Source organism: Dipodomys merriami, unplaced genomic scaffold (genome assembly GCF_024711535.1).
Source record: "Dipodomys merriami isolate MVZ:Mamm:240054 unplaced genomic scaffold, mDipMer1.0.p SCAF_8, whole genome shotgun sequence".
Taxonomy (NCBI): Eukaryota; Metazoa; Chordata; class Mammalia; order Rodentia; family Heteromyidae; genus Dipodomys; species Dipodomys merriami.
The window spans coordinates 57978901-57993587 of record NW_027206401.1 but is presented as its reverse complement, the minus strand read 5'-3'; the positions used below and the strand labels follow the sequence as shown (position 1 = coordinate 57993587).

Sequence of the window (14687 nt, the reverse complement as noted above, 5' to 3'; positions counted from 1 at the left end):
TTTCTTCTCCTTTGGTCTTATTTGTTCATCTATCTGTCTTTGGGAGAAAAGAAGTCACAGAAATGGTGGGACAAAGGGTGAACAAATGCAGCAGAGGTACTCACTAGCCATTGTGTTGAAAATGGACTATACAACTTGTGGATAGGGACAGGAGGGAAAAACTGGAAGGGGGTGGGGGAAAGAGGAGATATTGTTCAAAAAGAAGTGCACTCTTCATCTGACCTATGTAACTGTAACCCCTCTGTGCATCACCTTTACAATAGCAATAAAAATGCAAAAAAATGGGAAATTTCTTTAGAAATTAAAAGATTTGGTGGATTGAAGATGGGGTTCCAGTGGTTCATCACCAGCTGTGATGTGATGTGAGTGAAAAAGTGGAGGGAGAGCATGAGGTCCTGAGTTCAAGCCTCAGGGCTATCACACAAAAAAGAAAGAAATGTAAGCATTCAAAAAATCTTTACTTGATACACGTAACTGCTGGCAACATAAGTTCTAGACACACATATCAGCCCGAGATGATCTTAGTTATTTAATTTTATAATCTCTATAAATTGATTGGCGATTTTTACGTGCTACCTAGAGAGCTGATTTCTTTCTCACCAAATTATTAAGATGATATTTATAAGTCAGATTCTGTAGGTAGGTCTGTGAACAGCTTTGAGGTATTGAGTACCTGTTATTTCACGTGATCCTAGAAAAAAGTAAAACACATCCAGTTTTGTCAAATGTCTTCGTAGGTTTCACATTCTTATAGTTACGTGCCCTATAGTTTGATAATCTCATGATTTTGCAGATAATTTGGTACTCTAAAATATGGCTCACAAATTCCATACCTGATGCATTGGACAATCCATACATGAAATTCAGTTCTTATAAAACTTTAAAGCCATTATCATTGTCCCTATGGTTGAGCGGTAGAGGCAAGTTTTCTGACATGCAAAGATTTTCTGAATTAGTCTACCAGGAAAACATAGAACTGGTTTGGCCCATTTGGCCAAACCCAAGAATTGAGTCAGAAAAGATGAAGTAGGAAGAGTAAAACAAAGTCAGTGATCACTAGATAAAATGGGTCACCCAAAGATGGGTGCCCAGTATGTCTCCCTTTCCCCTTCTTTCCTGCTCCCAGGACCCAGATCAATGAGGCCTCTCATGGAACAGCAAACTCTACACAGAAATCCAATCAAATAAGATGTATTTCTACAGAAAATGAAATCATTGCTCCTGTTTTTAATAAGTCGTTTCCCTATTTTTTTCTACATCAAAAATTTGAGTAATCATAGCCAATATGATTCGGTAGAGGTTGTGTGTGAAGTATAAGTAAATTATTTCCTAAAACCATTCTCCAACTCCAACCTCATTTCACTAAGTAGCAGAGGATGAAATCCAGGCTGTGCCCACATTAGGGAAGCTGTTTCTGTTGAAAATGGAGCCCTCTGCAATGGTCCAGGTGCAATATCTCGACCCAGGATCTGAATGTCGGCTTCAGAATGCTTTACCTTGTTTCTTGTCCATAGCTTGAATACAATCTTCACCTAAGGCCATTCGCTGATCCTTTGTTTCCAATGGGCTCCCAAAATACTGTGGTAGTCAAGGTAATTGATTTGATTAGTAGTACAGAATTGGAAAATACCAAAATTTCAGCTACTAATGCTATTTCTCAAGAATACCATCCTACATTCCAGGGGATGTCTGTTCTAAACATTAAATCAAACTATCTGTTCTTAGCATTAAAATTTTAGGTCATGAATATTTTAAACATTTGAAAATTGTTTTATTTTGCTTTTCAAAAAAACACCTTTGCCTCAATCAATATTTGGCTAGTTTTGAGAAACCTGGTTGTCATCTATTACTTGGTGATGACATTGGTTGTGTCACTTACTTTCCTTCTGTCTTTGAAAACAGATTTGGGGAATATTCCTACTATTTATTTTTATTTGAAAATCAACTGGTTATCTATGTTTTCCCTGGTCTCAGCCATATTCTAAGGTATTCATATGCATGAAGTGAATCAAAGAATTGATTCCCATTGTGAATGAAATAACTCATGAGACAAGAATAATATCTCTGGAATATCAACTAAGTCAGAAAGTTCAGGGCACAGGGTGAACACACACATATAGACTGCTGATGATTCTTTGTTTTTCTGAGGCTTACTTATTATCCACTGCTGAAATAAAGTACTGAGAAGAATCATAACAAGTTTTCTTTCTTTTTATTTAACAAATATTTTCTGGTACTGAGCTAGTCATAAGCTAATTTTACCAGATGCCAAAAGTCTTACTCTGTGGTGACAGAGCTGAAAATACTTTGGGCCTCAGAGCACTGGAAGCTGGGACATTTAAATGAGATAAAGTATTTGGAAGTACAGACATTTCTACACTGAATGGGATGCTTGGAGTGTTTGTTACTATTTTTAACATATCTATTTTTTATGATAGAGTCCTTATAAGTAGGATTATCCAGCTTGTTTCTGTGAATACATTTCCCAGCTATTTTGTGAGGACTTTGAGTGAATGAAATAGTATGAGAAAAATAGAAACACAAAAGCCACCCAGGTCATAAATTCTATGAATATTCCAATACAAAGGTTATATAAAGTTGGATCGTTTTAGCAGTAATGTAGTATTTACCCACTTACCTAACTTGTCATTTGTTTACATACTAAGCATTACATTTCCTCTATTTAAATGTCTCAGAGCAGGACTTAGATAGCATGTCCTAACTGAACCCACAGTTCTGTACTCTCAGGATGCTTATAAGCAGAGATAATCCCATTGAGATGGATGGAAATAGAAGGTGCTACAGTGGTGCACGATTGTCAAGTGCCTGGCACTGTCCAGGACTGGAGATTGCTCATGGGGAGAAGGATGGTGGATGACTGCACAGACAACGTGACCACTCAAGAGTGATTCTAGCAACTTGTGCCAATCATCCAAACGGGACAATAATCATCTTATGTATCCAACTCTTCGTTAATACAGGTATTCTCATATTTACTTACTGGGTGATCATGGAAGTACCGAAAAGTTAGAGGCGACAGAATCATACAGCTGTGAAAGGAACTGGACCTAACCCACTGATATTTTCTTCTTTAATTTTTTCAGCCCAACATTCCTGGTATAAAACTCTAAGCACAGTGCCACTCAAGGGCTTCTGAACCTAATCGTAGTTTCCTCAAGATAGTTTGAACATTGACTCAAAGTTCTATATCCTATTGCTCTCATCGAGTTGTGAAAGCACATGCTTGTCATTCCGGACCGCCCATGTACCCCCAGATAGCTGCTTTTCTCTAAGAAAACCCAGAGAAAAACTGCAGAGCTGCTTCTTTTACTTTAGTACATCTGTCTCTTCAGTCACTGATTAATGGTTCTGCCCTTGGAAATTTTCAGACTCCTTGGAAAAGCAGCAAATGACATAAATCCAGAATATGTGAGTAGGCAGAAGATTTATGTTCTGCTTTCTTTACTTTGGCATACTTGGATAAAACATCAAGAAAAGTCTAAAGAAAATGGAAATCTTAGTTTTAAAATAAGCGTACACTCTCTCCACAGTCTCCAGTCCTGTTTACTTCCAGGTACTTTCCCATAATCACATTTGGGAATGTGTTGTCTGTCCTTGAACTTGAAAATGATGCCATCTCTTCTATGAGCGCACCCATCCACTTGTACTGTTTTACTTGTTTCAATGGATGGATTGACTGCTAGGATCAGATAAGATACAGTCCTTGCCTCCGCAAACATTCTGCCATAAATTACACAAGGAAACACACCCGCTGCTTCACATTGAATAATTAATCATGTGTATCATTTTTTAAAAGTTAGCAAGTGTGGATTATAGGAGGCAAGAGTCAGGAAACCAAAAATTGAACTGAAAATACTTTCAGCTGTGAGAGCTGAAAAAGTCACTGAGACCAGTGCCATCCTCAGCATCCTTATAGCGAAGGAAATTTCAAGTAGAAGGTAAGAGAAGGAAATTATAGGTTCCCATCAGTAGAGGCTGGGTAGGTTTTTTTTTAAGTGGTTGGGTTTCCTAAATGCTCAGAGCCAGAGGGACTGAGCTATGTGTCTAAACAATGAGATCGACGGTCAACCCATCAGAGACAAAGACTACTTCACAGCAGTCTTTGGAAAGCCCCAGTTCCATTCCCAAGACCCTTGCCAAGTCCAGTGAACCATGAAAGCAGGCAGAGCCCAGAATGTTCTGCTAAGGACTATGGGAAATGCCACTTCTCTTTCTGCCTGCTGGGACTGAAAGCAATTGTGTTATCTAGGAAAGAATCTGCTTCCTGCATGTGGGCTAAGCCATCCATGCCTTTGAATGCTGATGTCACTGGGTATGTAGTCTCACCTTAAGACCCCTCAGCCTGCTGTAATCAGGTGTGGGAAAGGAGGGAGAGAGGGGGAAGGAGAGACTCCTGGTTCCAGCCCTGTGGAGGTAGACATTGCCCTAACCCTAGGTGAGTTTCTCTAACCGGCCATCTGCTTAGTCCAGCCAACGTGGGACATTCCACTTTCTAGAAATGTATGTGTTTGGTTAGCTTCCTGGTTAATAAGCTGCAGTAAACCTTCGGTTTCACAGGGGACCAAAGGATATATTCTTTAGCCTCTGCATCAACCTATTCACACTGAGCTAGTGTCTTGTCTGTGGATCTTACAAGTTGTAAACAAGGAGGTTTATCTACATAGAGAAATCATTTCCCCTTGTCCACTGATCGAACCAAAAGGTCTTCTAAAATACCCTCCACATTCCAAAACCCTTCTCCTGTAACTTCAATTCCTTCCTTTTTCTCAGAATCAGATATCTTAAGTAAATTTTTTTATTGCCATAGTAACCTAGCCTCTCTGGGTTTGGTTTGGTTTGGCTTGGTTTTACCAAAGACACAGAAAACAGCTTCAGGAATTGATGTCAAGGTTTTCTTATTGTCAGAGTTTGGGAAACACATAATCTTAGTCCTCGGGGTGAGGGCTGAAGATACCCACCCTTCACCTCTGAACTCTTTTTACTTTTCAGTGGTCACCAGCCAGCTTACAGCACACTAGGGGAGGCCAGGACAGTATATTTTGACAAGTCTAATTCTTTATACCTAGGGACAGAGGACCCCTAATTTGACTCCAATTTTTACATGTATCTGCTTAGACAGTCTTTATAACCGGTTGAAATGGTTTGAAAAGGAGAAAGGGGATGAGGTAGAGTGAAAGAAGGTGAGTTTGATGGAGTACTTGGTTTGTATGGATGGATGGATGTATGTATAGATGGATGGATGGATGGATGGATGGATGAATGGATGGAAATATCCCAAGGAAACAGCCCTCGACCTTGTACCAGTAATGCCAATATAAATATTTTTCATTTGTTTAAATTTGGAAAAATAATTATCTTTTCTTGACCCAATGGTGAGTTGTATTATTAAACTACAGCCTTCCTATCCAAATACTGGGGTGATAAGAATTGGCCATGGCTAGGCAGAGGGCACATATAGAGGCAGGCCTCGCTTTATTTTGGAAACTCTAAATGTCATCAGTTTATCCCCAGAGGAAATCACCAGCACTGATATTGACAATACCCTTCCTAAAAATAGCTCGAGGAGCCCTGCCACACGGTGTCCTCTGCAGAGCTTGCTCGTCAATGAGCTGACTCACTCACAGCTTTGTCACAGCTTTGTGTCATCCATGGAAAACATCTTTGTCTAAAAATAATTTATGGAGATCCACAGTCCTTGAGAGTGTAAGAACACCCCGTATTGTTTTCAGATTTCCTCATCCTGTTTTCCCCTGATGCATAAACATGCAAGGGACCAATGGGGGTACCAGAACTGTGGCAGTCCAGAGACTACTTACCTCTTCTAGATTTCTCACACCAAGTCCTTTCTCATCTTTGGTTTTCTTTTTTGTTTTGGTACACACAGAAAACTCTGTATTTTTTAGCCCTTAATCTAGGGAAGACTTCATTCTTTTGTAAAGAGGAATTGATTAGATTGATTATATTTCTCCATCAGTATTATTGACTATATTTCTCCAATAGTATTTTCCCACCTAAATAATTAAATCATTTAACATTATGGATGGAAGGATATTGCCTTCTGTAAAAAAAAAAAAAGTAGATTATGTGTAACTGTCAGCCTCCTGCCTTTTCAATTTAACTAAGAAAGAAAATGTATGGAGTCATTTAAACACTATGGTCTGAATTAGTTTCACTTAGATATAGGTATAGTTAGTTCCTAAAGGAGTTAAAAAAAAGTAAAAGCTTTAGCCTACTGCTTTTCCTATTTAGTGAAGAAGCTAGATGTATTTATTCATTTAAATTGCATGATCTACTTACTCCAATAAGTTGGAGTCCCTTTAGTAATAGAAAGAACAAAGTCTAAACAAAAGGCAATGGGAATAAAATGGAAAATGAAATTGAATAAAAAATAAGTGAAGATTCCCGGGTTTTTGCCATGAGTATGTTGGCCCATATTTGTTTCTGACTTTCTGGTATTTAAGGGAAATTTAAAAAAAAAAAAGAAATTGTTATTTGTGCTACAAGGCCTGGGTCAAGGGCATGGGTGTTATCCATGCTACCAAGTGTCTCCGGCTCCCTGTGGGCTGTCTGCTCTTCCTAACCCAGAGCTCCAGTAGTCTTTTGCATATAGGCCAGTCTGTATCTTCTCAGTTGGTGCAATGGTCTGCTTGCTTATCTTCTGTTGTTCCCGGGGTCAGTTTCTCAAGCATTTCAACCAGGAGCCAAGGCCTTCCTTTCTTTGGTTCTTATTGATAATTCAGCACTTAGCACCCTCTGATATCTTACTTACTTTCTGTCTTGACCCTTTTGCAACTTTCTCAACATCTTTAACAGTTCCGAAGCGGTACTTCCTGGTCCGTCTGAAGACTCACTTCAACTTTGCTTGACACAAATTTTCTTTATCTATCGTTAAATTACTTCTATGTCTTGTTTTCCCCATAATGTTTTTCTAAAACCCTTTGGGGGAAATAAAACAGAATTCCCAACTTGGTTTTTCAATGATTCATCACTATTCTGTTCATATTGCTTGATTTTTTTTTTGTTCTATACTTTGTAAGTACATTTGCTTTGTTAATTTGGTATACAGATTATCTAGTGGTTTTTGTAATATGTTTTCAGATACTTCATGCTTGGTTTTAATAAGTTGGTTTACTGTCCCTTTCTTTTCTAATGTATGTGATCTACTCTGAAATCTTTCTGAGAATGTGATTAAAATAGTTTTTCCTGTTCATCGAGTTATTTCTGTTACTGCTACTTCTTTAGCTTGCTGCTTTAGAGAATGTTACTAGACTTGTTTTTTCCTTTTTAACTGAAAAAGTTTAGCTGTTGACTTGCCAAATGTCACATGTGTGTGTGTGTGTGTGTGTGTGTGTGTCTGTCTGTCTGTCTGTCTGTCTGTCTGTCTGTCTGTCTGTCTGTCTGTCTGGATTTCTTTCCATAAAAAAAAAATCCTGTTTCTGAAAGGAACTTGGTGATTCTTTCCCTATGCACAGTTATAGACAAAAATTATTCAACACCACTTGTTAAGAACAGTAAAGAAGACCTTATTTGGGGCCTCTGTGAGTAGGTGCAGAGACCACTTACAGTCATAGAGTTGAGGAGAGAGACTGGCTAGGCTCCACTAGGAATACAGGATAGGTGACTGAAATTCCTGTCTAGGAGCAGGTGGGAACCAGCGGATGGAAATTTACTGAGAGGAAACACGATGCAGAGGTGCAGAGCAGCTTCTAGCTAAACTACCCGAACAGGATTCTTGTTGAACACAGGCCATGGCAGTCACTTTTCACCTGAGGGGTGTGGAGAATGCGAAGGGAGCCTGATCTGATGAGAGGATAATAGATATGGAGAGTGCTGCGTTTTGCTCCTTTGCTAAAACTGGATTTTACAAGCAGTACGCAAGTGGGTCTAGAAGATTCGGGAGCCTCACTGAAGTCTACCCAAGCAACCAATCTTTGCCAGCAAGTCTGCAAAGACATGCCAACTGGTAGGCATCATTTGAGCATATAAGGCCAGGAAAGAAAGTAAGTAGACTGCCCAAATGCCACCACAACAATCTTACACAATGTAGACTTTCGGCATAGTTTTTCTGAGGGTGGAAGAGGCCTTTCCTTTACATCATCTCTGAGTGATAGCAATGCTTTCGTGTATCCAGAAGTCAATTCTGCTTCTGTCTCAAGTGAAGTCACACGAGATAACCCAGTCCACGTTAAGCAGTCTACTTTGTGTCTTTAGGAAGACGTTCTCTGGATTAAGCTAGAGAATAAACGTCACTTCCCACATTTACTCCAGGGGAGGCTGGAGTTAACTGATAGACCAACTAATCACCCTGATTATTGTTTCCTAAATTCCCTTTCCCCAGGCCTACCAAGTCAACTGGAAACATCTGCCAGCAGGTCTATAAATCTCCTTTGCCTTCCCTGGACTCTTGATTTCTCCTAATCTGAATAATCTGTCAATAAAATCCTGTCTCCCTCACAAAGTCCATCACAGTGGTATGCAGGCTGCCACTTTCTATTTGTAAGGCCACCGTGGCCAGCCCTCATTTTCATGACCTGGAAAGGGGAGAAGAGGCAAATGAACACATGTGCTGGAACCGCCTGGTCCTCAGGCAGAGTTTAGATGCAGCTCTTCACTTGAACTGTGGACTAACCAAGTATTTGTTGTCTATTGTACTTTTAAATATTTCCTTAAATGATTAACCACTCTCTAAAGTAACTCAAACCTCTGAGGGATAATCATTACAAAGATTTTACTCCTTCTGAGAAAATTGCACAAGTCAATCTCACAGAAATTATCTTTTGAGCTATACTAGAGTTCAAAATAAGGAAGGTCATTTAGATTAAGGCTCTGAGCTGAATCTGACACGAGTTACAGTGGGGGAAAATTCCCTTGATATTTATCTCTTAACAATAATAGAAAACAAGTAGACTCCTCATTTTTTTAAAAAAATTATCTAATTAGTTTTCAAAAATACATCCAGCTAAGTACCAGTGGCTCCCTTTTCTAACCTAGCTATCCAGGAGGCTGAGATCTGAGGATTGTAGTTTGAAGCCAGCTCAGGCAGGAAAGTCCATGAGACTCTTATTTTCAGTTAACCATCAAAAAAGCCAGAAACAGAACTGTGGCTCAAGTGGTAGAGAACTAGCCTTGAGCAAAATCCCTCAGGGAACTGCACTGACCCTGAGTTCAAGCCTCAGTACAGGCAAAAGAAAAATATTCTAATACCTAAGTTGAGATTATATGTTTTACTCATTGAAAATATGCAATTATAGATTTTACACGAATTATACAATACATGCTATGGCTCTGTACCAATTTACCTGGATTTGTTAAAAGCCAATAAAATTCATAATTTTTCTCTCAATTCCTTTACTACTTTGATAAAAATTATCTTTCTGAAACAGAAAGGGATCTAATTCTTTTAGTCTGAAGCCACTGGTTGTATCTTCACCCATGTCACAAATAGAGGCTGTTTCAGAGGGAATAATCAGATCTGACATTCTCAGATTCCTCAGAAATCAAAGGAGCTCTACTTCGAAAAGGTGGAGGCTCCAATTTCTGTATCCCTTATTTAAATTGGATATTATTTGGTAACTCAAAAGACAAAATGTTTTCTGTTTTTATGTCTATTCTTCCATCCTGAGTCAGAATAGAATGTGGGTGTTTTTTTGTGTGTGCTTCTTACTAAAAAACTATTTCATTAGCTTTTGTGTTTGTTTTTCAAAACCAGGGCAATGTAATATTTTGTTCAAATGTACTCCGTGTTTTCCTTTTTTCTCTTTCTAATATTCATCATATTTTTTTCACACACCTCTCACAACATATCCTAAATTCATTTATGCATGTATAAATGTACTGTGAAATTAAGTGTAGTACTCCCCCACAACCGAACTGTAAAAAATAAATCTAGTGTGGATCACAATTCTCTTTAATTTTTCTAATGAAAGTGACAACGTACCTCAGCCAGACAATCTACATTTCATATTTCATCTATAATCCATTTCACCAAATAAACTAACTCCCACGGTAAGTGGGAGCTGTGAGTGTCTCTGTAGCTGGTAAGGAAACATGGAAGGAGGGCTGGGGTGGATGAAAGTGGACTGCACACACGTAGCACTCACAATGACAAGCTACTGTCCAGCTGACCCTACTCAAAGGCTTCATCTATTTTTCTACCTATAGCACTAAAGTCAAAGATGGCTTAGTTGACACTAATAGAACTGATAGAGTTCTGAAGAAATTCCTGATATGCCACACTGTCTCCCAATAGATCACAGAACTCTTATCTGTACTCTTCTGAGACAGGAAAGGGAGAGTCAAAAGTCTGGTACAAATTCAGATGAAAACAGCACAATAATATTGATATTTTACAGGAGCATTATGGACTAGATATGTGGTTGCTGAGGTCACAAACTCATTAAATGATTTATCAATGATGTAATAGCTTGACCGAGTTATATAAACCATGCCATAACATTGTCTCTTGTAGAAGAATTTAATCTACCAGGTGATGGTGCTCATGTTTGTAATCCTAGCTACTCAGGAGGCTGAGATCTGAGGATGATGGTCGGAAGCCAGCTTGGGCAGGAAAGTACGTGAGATTCTCATCTCCAGTTACCCACCAGAAAACAGGAAGTGGCACTGTAGCTCAAAGTGCTAGAATGCAACCTTGAGCAAAAGAGCTCAGAGACAGCAACCAGGCCCTGAGTTAAAGCTCCAAGCTGGTCAAAAAAAAAAGTATTGGATTTAGCATTGTGTTTGTTATTTGCTATCTATCTACCTATGTGTCTACATATCTATCTATGTATCTATCTAGCATCATTCATTATATATCTAGCATCTATGTATCATCTATCAATCTGATCTATCCACATATATATCTGCCATCTATCAACTACATATCTATCATCTATCTATATACTATCTATGATCATCCATCATCTATCTGTCATCTACTTATCATTTGATCTATTCTACTGTTAATCTTCCTGACAGGAAGAACTTTTGTTTTGTTCCTGTATTATTAGAATCTGGTACAATTCTGGTATTATTAGATGATCAGTACTTTTTAGTTGAATGGAGCAGAAAACTTATATTAGATAAAACCTCTTGCATTTACAAAGTTTCAGGTAATTCCTGGTTCCTAAGGACATGAGCTGTGAAAGATGCCATTCCCTCGGGGAGAGCACAGATAGGCTAACTTCCCAAGGCTTCCATCTTTGGAGATGTTCTCCACAAGTCACAAGCCAATATCCATGTCTCATGTACTCCTATGATCATGGTGGATCTGGGCAAGTTCTTGGTCATTGTGTAAAGTGTATTTGTGTCCTGCTTAGAAATTCTCACTGAGCTCCTCATCTTTCTTACCTTAGTGCTACTCCACCTGTGACACAGCATGTCTGAGCTCCTCAATGCCCACTCGGCAGGATGCCACCATCTTGCTTCTACCCACCTCCTGGGAAGTCCAAGAAGTCATGAGCCAGACCCAGTTCACTCAACCAGCACCAACATGGCTCCACCTTCAGTCAAAAGAGTGGAGGAACGAGATCTCCACACACTCCACCATGCCAGAGTGTGCTCTCCTCAAGACCTCTGCGGTAATAGTGGTAGTCAAATAAAGAAGGCATGCCATTGAGCACTCTGTCTCCTTGCCTTTTTGTGTTTGCCCATCATGGGATTGAAACTCTGGGCTTGGGTGCTCTCCCTGAGCGTTTGTACTCAAGGCTAGCACTCTACCGCTTAAGCCACAGCTCCACTTCAGGCTTTTTGTGGTTAATTGGAGATTTGAGTCTCCCAGACTTTCCTGTTCAGGCTGGCTTCAAACAACAATCCTCATATCTCAGCCTCCTGAGTAGCTTGGATTATAGGCATGAGCCACTGGCACCTAGCTGGCTTTTTTTTAAACATCTAACTCGACAACCAACCTCCATATATAAATACTTGAAGTAATATTTTCTGAATCATTCATTATTAATACATAAATTGGTCATATTTTCCCTTATGTTGATATTAAATTTGAGCTCAGGGCCTTGTAGTTCCTAAGAAAGTACTGTACCTCATGCACCATGACCCACCCTAACACTTTTTTTGATTCAGTTATTTTTCAGATAAGTTCTTATGTTTTCATTATTAGCTGGCCTCAGACTGCAGTCCTCCTACCAAGGGCCTTCCATGAACCTGAAAATAGAAGTATGTACCTGAGAATATTCAATGAGATGAACTCTTGCTACCTATTTTTGCCTAGGATGGCCTTGACCTTGTATCTTCTTCATCCCTACCTCTAGAGCAGCTACAATTCTAGGTTTTAGCTAGTGCATTCAACTTCTAAATGGATCTAAGCATGTCTATGAATTAAGGATTCTATTGGGCTTTCTGTTCACATGTTTTATTAATATCAATTAGTTGTATTGGGAAGTTTGACTTTAACATGTCTACCTCTGCCTCCCATGTGCCTTGGTGAAACTTAGCCCTTTCTCCTCCCAAACCAAAGTCAACACATATCATTTTCACACATACCCATAAAATACCCTTTCAGTCCCTCCGCTCCCATTAGTACCACATAAAGGACCTGTTTTTACAATTCTATTATTCATTTTCAGTCGCTATTGATTTCCCAAAATAGGTTGTGCCATGGTATTGCACAAATGCAAATACATCTACTTTAATTGGATGGAGCCCTTTCTTCACTCTATTATAAACTTTAAAAAAATACTTGAGTAATATCTAAATTAATAAAGTGACAAGTAGGCCAATGGAACAGGACCATGATTTCAAGGTTCTGCAGGTGCTTATGCATGGTGAGTTAATTTCAATGTATTACATAAATGCAATGGGGAAAATGTGTTCTTAATTGGTGGTGCTGGAACAGTTAGCTGGGTATTTATGGGGAAAAATGAATACTACCCTCTATCACATCCTAAATTAAAACTTTTAAATGGGTCCTTGCCAGCCATTGAGTTACAACACTTTGTTTGATTAAAACAAAGAAGGATTTCTACTTCTAATCAGCACGATGAAGGACTAGGTTTACTCTCCTATCCAATAAAATATATGCAGATACTAGAATCATTTATCACACAAGCATTACCAAATATCTACTTGATAATGGTTAGTACTCAAATCCTATGACATTTAACTGTGCTTCTCCAAGTTAGTGGCTTGAAAATGATACATGTGGCTGAGTTCGTGTGGTTTTTTCCTTGCTTCACAGTGGCAAATGAGTGAATGGACTTCAGACATGAGAAATACCTGTAGCTGTTCAGCTTCGATGAGGGACTCTTGCCTGAAGCTCAGTTCTTCCCAACCTCAGCCCCAAAGCAACCAGGGCAGAACAGCTGCTTCGCTTCACACTCAAATGGGCTGAATTTGACCAATGAGTGAAATCATTTTTGCTGTTAAAAAACAAAGGATCACACAGCCCTTCCAGGCCGCTTGTAAATTAAACCATGCCACATCTGTTTGTGAATTAAAAGGCTTTCTCTATGGCTTTGGAATTTTTTACCTTTATGCTTTGCAAATAGTGTATAGGACTAGCTAAACAGTTATTCTGTTAAGATCATTACAACCACAACACTGAATCTTCTTATGGAACAAACATAACTATTGTTTACTTATATCTCTGGGTAATATATAGAGAAATCATTCAGTGTATATGGAATGAGAGATTACTGCTTCATTTTAAATGTGTAGGCCTCATGATTTCAGCTACACAGAATGTACTTTTAGCTAGTGGGAGACAGAAAACATTATGTTTACCCTCCTGGAATATACCCCATTATTTTAAAATATGTGGTCAGGGATTTGCAATGAAAGACATTGTGTAAAACTACAAGACAAGGTGAAGTATAACAGATAACAGAAGTTATCAAGTACAGGGCCAGAGTGTAACCACAAGAGTCACCAGAGCCAGCAGGAAGAGGTGCAGAGAGCCGAAACCAGGACAGAGTGTTCGAGTAAAGGACGCTGCTGGGCGGTGCTGGGCTTCAGAGCCAGGGGAGGCTCCTGCAGCCCATGGCTGCCCCTGCAAAGATAGTCTGAAGATAGTTAATGTCTGCTCTGAACTGTGAACATTCTGTAAGACTTGTGCCTATCTCTACTCATTGAGAAGGGCTTTCAGATGAACACCAGGGGCCCATGCCTGGAATCCTAGCTACTCAGGAAGCTGAGCTCTAAGGATTGTGGTTCCAAACCAGCCAGGGGAAGACACATCTGAAGGACTCTCATCTCCAATTAAACAGCAAAAAGCCAGAAGTGGAGGTGTGGCTCAAATGGTAGAGCACCAGCCTTGAGTATAAAAGCTAAGCGATGGTGCCCAGGCCCTGAGTCCTGGCATGGGAGAGGGGTGAGGAGGAGAAAGAGTCACAGAGACAGAGAGAGGAGGGACAACATAGATCCAGGCAGCTTCTTGATGAGACCCACAGCACATTTCTCCCTTGCACACCTCCTCATTTGGTGGTGTGTGTACAAGGGGCAAGCAGGCCTCGGCCTGTCAACACAGGCCACTCAGAAGGGGACAATGCGTCAGCAGCCCTGGCGTCTCCCCATAGCTGCTCCTCCTGCGGGACAACATTAAGTCCACAGCCACTCCATATTGATGCCTACCTTTCTCGCCATAGTGAATATTTTTATTTAATCTAGAATTATTTCTTACACTTGACTGCCTAGATAATATTTATCACATGTTGAAT

The 14687-nt window shown here is 39.6% G+C and overlaps 1 long non-coding RNA gene across 1 annotated transcript; it reads left to right on the top strand.

Moving 5' to 3' along the window:
• Positions 1–4343: 4343 nt before the first annotated feature.
• On the top strand, positions 4344–13438 carry LOC138819172 (uncharacterized). Its single transcript, XR_011369338.1, has 3 exons — positions 4344–4456; positions 11373–11597; positions 13211–13438. It is a non-coding gene; the product is annotated as an uncharacterized lncRNA (long non-coding RNA).
• Positions 13439–14687: the final 1249 nt, after the last annotated feature.